The 5,759-nt window shown below is 40.6% G+C and overlaps 1 non-coding gene across 1 annotated transcript; it reads right to left on the bottom strand.

Moving 5' to 3' along the window:
• Nucleotides 1–245: 245 nt before the first annotated feature.
• On the bottom strand, nucleotides 246–317 carry trnae-cuc (transfer RNA glutamic acid (anticodon CUC)). The gene has a single exon. It is a non-coding gene; the product is annotated as a tRNA-Glu (tRNA).
• Between the last annotated feature and the right edge of the window lie 5,442 nt (nucleotides 318–5,759).

Raw genomic sequence — 5,759 nt, forward strand, 5'->3', positions numbered from 1 at the left:
AATTTGTATTTCTTTTACATGGTTTTTAACCGCCATGTTTGTCAATTTGCTGCCACGCTGTGCTCTGTGGCATTGGTTTCATTCGTATTATACACAACAGTGCCACCTCGTGGTCCAAAATTACAATCAGGGGCTATAAAATTGTGGCTTGGAAAACACCAAAAACACCAGTTTTCGATCTATGGTTTTCGAGTACTCTAAACTTAAATTATATTACATTGCCTACGGACAAGAGAAAAACAGTGTTCCCTGACCGGGAATCGAACCCGGGCCGCGGCGGTGAGAGCGCCGAATCCTAACCACTAGACCACCAGGGATGTGGAGCCTTAGCTGGGAAAAGACCTTATTGACGTAGTACGACAACGGTGATGGTGGAATGTGCCGCCACTGGAAGATGGCGAATAGGACAGCACGGGCCAGTGTTTGTTTCCTCAGAAGACCGAGACTCATTTTGCTCCCTTCACATTGAACCGTTTCCCGTGTAGGGGCGAAGAAAATTTCACTTCTGACATGTAATGCACATAGTTCCCGATCTTTTAAATTAGTGGATTATCTTAAACCGGGTTTATTGATTAATAATTTAATTGTTGGCACCCATTCCCGTTTTCTAAGACTGCGAGGGCTCGTTTCAACAATGTCCTTGTTGTTTTCTTTCGTTCGATTCAATTTCCTTGTCAAATAAACAAATGTAGTTCGTTAGTATCAAACACATGCATTATTTATTTGTGGTTCTTTACTATTCTCTGTCTGGATTGATGAATCATTATCCATATCAATTAACTAAAACATGGAGGATTTAAAGCTAAAATTAAAACATAATAACACAATATGAGGCTAGGTGTAACAGAGTTGAAATTTGATTGTTTTGAATGTTTTTTTGAATTCTCACAAAATCTGTGTTTTTGTTGTATTACTGTTAATATTCCGGTACCTCATTCAGTTGTTAAGTCATGGGCGTCTGCGACTGTTTTTTTCGTTTGGCACTTTATGGGCTTCAGCGCTTGCCGTAGCTTAAGTGATTTTTGTAAGCGTTGAAGGTAAGCTGTGCCCAATATCAGTTGGATAAAAAAAATGCATATTTTGCTAGACATTTGAGCTGCTTTCGAAATTATTTTTGTATATAAAGATATATAAGTTGTTCTAAATGATGTGTATTAAAAAGCACTAAATAAGAAGTTAATACAGCTTGAAATGAAAATGCAACATGTTTTGATGCAAACACGCCACGAGGTGCGGCCTGTTGAGTGATGACCCGTTCTTTTGTATCTTCAATATTTTAGATAATTGCAGTCGAGAACAGAGACCCCTGACTTTTGTATTGTTTTATTTACTGAATGCAGGTACGTGGGAAAGTTATGTTCATTGTTATTATCGAAGTTTCATTATTAATGTGCTCGCATGTTGTCTGCTTGCCGTTGCTTAAGTGATTTTTGTAAGCGTTGAAGATAATTGCAGTCGAGAACAGAGACCCCTGACTTTTGTATTGTTTTATTTACTGAATGCAGGCAATAAACCAGAGATTGTGAAACCTTGTGTCGTGCATGAACGAGGGTCGCTACAATGTCCATTTAATTCAGCTGGGAAACCGTTAGTAATACCTGCTGGCTGAATCGGTAACCACCTAATTAGATTCTGACTTAGATAAATATAATTTAAAGCAATTTACTCTACATAACTTTACATATTCTTACCAAGACACCATATCATCTACCAAGTCATTGCAGTGGAAAATGGCTATGGACGACGAGATACAATCCATCCATCCATTATCTGCACCACTTATCCTGAGTAGGGTCGCAGGGGTGCTTTAGCCCATCCCAGCCATCTTCGGGCAGTGGGCAGGGGACACCCTGAACCGGTTGCCAGCCAGTCACAGGGAACACAGGGACAATTTGCCCGTTCATTCACACTTAGGGACAATTTGGACCGGCCAATTAACCTGACATGCATGTTTTTGGTATGTGGGAGGAAACTGGAGTGCAAACACGGGGAGAACATACAAACTCCACACAGGAGGTTTAATCTCATGACCTCAGAACTGTGCTGTACACGCGCTAACCACTGCGCCGCCATGCTGCCCTGAGATACAATCATTGGAAGAAAATGCGACTTTCAAATTACCACCAGGTAAACAGACAGTAGGGGGCAGGGGTTTACATACTAAAATGTGCCACTAATGGATCAGGCGAATATAAAGCGAGATTTGTTGCTAAAGGCCACAGTCAAGTACTTGGAAGTGACAATGAGCAAATATTCACCCGATGTAAAGCTACTCGTAACTCGGTTTAATGAATAACTGTAGCTTGGGTTGCAGCAAACTTTACGATTGCGTGTTGGTGAGTTTATTCGTTGTTGCAAGCAGAGCGAATACCGGCAAACCTTTACCGCTTTTCTTGAACAGCTGCTTAATCCATCAAAACAGCAGCCAGAGGAATGAAGACTTTTGGGGACAGGGGAGGTGGGGGCTCAAAGGTAGAGTTGTAGAGACGAACACAACAAACAGCATCTTTCAACATGGTGTAGAGCAAAAGTTACGTTTACATCAATGGTTATTAGATGGTCTGACTTCAGGACCCACCATTCCATCCAGTTTGAATCAGATATGACCATTTGGCCACACATTGGCACATGGGTGATTTTGTAAATTTTGGTGGTCCTTTTGAGGATATAAACCCCACCCCAAATATTGCAGGGTGTCTGAAAAAATACAAAAATAATTTCTGTTTTAGCATAACAGCCAAGGAGGTTTTAGTCAAATTAATCTTAAATATTGGTCCCCTCTTAACCCCACACAGGGCTTTTTTTGTTTCATATATTTTCAGAATGTAGTTGGAGTACAGTAAATGACTAGCCTAGCTTAGCTTAGCTCTTTCTGGTACGTCCAGCAACACTCCTCCATGGCTGCCATCATTTGGTTATCCACCACATTAAAGCTCAATGTTTATGAAGATAAAGGTCATTTCCAACACTGTCGAAAAGAAGACAAACATTTAAAAAAAAACTACCAGCCAGATTACTGACACTCAAAAGTAGCGTGTTACTCTGAAAGTAACCATCTAGTTAAGAATTACTTGCCGTCACATTGAAGCCGAACCATTAAAACTGCTTTAAAAAAGCCACATAATTAAAAAAAAAGAAGAAGAAAACGTGTACACTGATTTGTGGAAGCGGTGAAGGCTTCATATTTCTTGGCTTGTGCAATCTTGAAAGTGTGGAAGTTGAGTCACTCCATATCCATTTTGTCTCTGGTCTTCAGACCATTTGAATACTCAATTTCTGGGTAATGTCAAAGACGTTTTCTTTTGTTTCTCCAGGTACGTTGTATTGCAAAAATAATTTTACAGATAAAAAGGTTACGCTTGAGATAGCTCCACTGTAGCTGTATTTTGTTGTATTTTGTTGGAAGATATGAACATCCCAGCCTCGTTTATTCATTGTATTTCATGTTTTGTTGCTGGCAAAAGGGGGGTTGTATGTGACTTCATGAGCGAGGAGCAACAGCCAAATTGCAGTAGACCTTTTGATTCCCAAATTGCATTTAAAATAGAGTTACGCAACGTCTTGTAACGACAGTTGAGTTACAACATTTGATCAATAACGCGTTACAATACTTTTTTCCGAGAAAAGTATTTGCCTTCCAGGAACCTATTCCTTTGTAGCGTGTTACTCCTAACGCTGGCCATGGCACCTCCAAGACACGCCAAGGCCCCAGGTGAGCCACCACACAGTGTACAGCTAAAGGACTAAGAAATCAAAGAAGGCGAGACCATAATTAAAAGTCGGGATATATTCGGCACAAGCCACATTGGTCACTCCCACAGTGGAGGAGGACGCATGAGACACTAGGACATGCCATCAATCCCTGTAAAACGTCCAAGTCCTCATGCGTGATCCCCGCCAGGGACACACACCCCTTGTGTTTTTGGCATGGAAGAGGGCGCTCCACCTAGGCCTCGGCAGACATGAACTTTCTGCCAGCTGCGGATTTTATGACAAGGCGTTAAAGAGGAGCCTGCAAGTCTCGCCTGACGCAAACCAGACGACACGCTGCACTTAAGATTGCAGTCTTTTCCCTCCAAGGCATACCCGCAAAGGAGAGAACCATGAGGAGGAAGAAGGCCTAAGGTCCACTGACCAGGAATGCACAAAGTGGACGGGCAGCCTTGATTGTTCGACAAGTAGGCCGTGACACACTTAATGAGAGGAATGAGGGAGATTTATTTCTATGACATTTTGGTTTATATGTTGTTCTATGTATCTATGTACTGTTTATTAATGCAACATCCATTACAACCTGGTCATCCATTTATTTTTTCATTTTGTTTTATATTCAGATTCAGATCTACTTTATTGTCATTCTAGTACACGTGTATACAGAACGAAATGTCGATACATCTGACCCGCACAGTTTCCTTGAATGTACAGATATAAATAATATTTAGTATGGAGTATTGAAGTACTAATAATATACAAAATAATTATAGCTATGTATAGTATTATACAGTAGTGCAAAGAGTGCAAGACGAGCAGCTAACCAGATGTGCAAAATGGGCAGTCAGCATAGCGTATAGCATACTTTAATTATTTTATACTTTATTTTAAATTTTATTGTTTGTTAATGAAACATCTATTGCAGGCTGGTCATCCTGGAAGAGGATTAATATATGCAATTCCTTCTCAAGGTTTCTTTAATTTCCTCATGTTGAGGTGTTTAAGTTTTTCCTTGCCCTCATGTAGGTTTTAGATCAGGGGATGGTGTCATAATAGTCTTTGGTTTGCAATAATCTGTGGTCTGTGCAGCCTTTTGAGACTTGATGTGATTAAGGACTATACAAATAAACATGACTTGACCTTAAATATTAACAATCAACCTGAAAACGTATATAATTTTATTCTCAGAAATCAAATCCTGTATTTTCCCGACCATAAGGCACATACAAAAGTCTCAGATTTTCTCCAAATTCTGCGGTGCGCCCTATCGAGCAGTGTGCCCTTTATCTTATGTAAATCAGTGGACAGAGACCGTCTCGATGGTCTTAGAGTTGGGCACCCACCCCTAAGACTGGGAGGTCACAGGTTCGAGCCTTGGCATAATCAAGACTTAAAACATTTTTGGGTGTAATCCGATGTTTTTGTGAGATTGTTCACGTTTCTAACTAAATGCGATATGAATGCGATCTCCTATGACTTTTGTGCCTTCTCCTGTGTTTGTCGAAAGTTTCCCACTTGAAGAGAACATGTGTCATCACTCGTGACATCACACGCAATTCATTGCTTGGGGAAGCGGTTACAAATGCTAGCGTATCTAGCAATTTGAAAGTTATTGTTACATACCTGTCAACCTGTACGGTTTTGACGAACAAAGTACCTTTTTTATGCATTTTAAGACGAGTACGACGTACAAGGAAATCTGTACGGAAAACTGCAAATTTGTCAATGATGGGTACCATCCGGTATACACTATCACGAAACGGCAAATCGATCAAGTCAAAGGAGTTCCCTGCGGAAGCCTGCATCTCGGTATTGTTTTTTTTCGTTGCAAACGAAGCGAGCGGTTTGATGCTAATATGCGCATGCGTCTGCCGCCTGGGGATTTCCCATCATGCATCATTGCGAAAAAAAATGTATGGTGTACCATCATTTTGCATTTTGTGCGGGAAAATACGACAGTTTGTATGGGCATGGAGCCGTGGAGGTTAGAATAGGATAGAATAGACAGGTATGTTGTTATCGTGTTGGTGCTTTCGTTTGATCAAATG

The sequence above is a fragment of the Urocampus carinirostris genome, chromosome 3, assembly GCF_059441175.1.
Source record: "Urocampus carinirostris isolate Australia breed hairy pipefish chromosome 3, RoL_Ucar_1.0, whole genome shotgun sequence".
NCBI lineage: Eukaryota > Metazoa > Chordata > Actinopteri > Syngnathiformes > Syngnathidae > Urocampus > Urocampus carinirostris.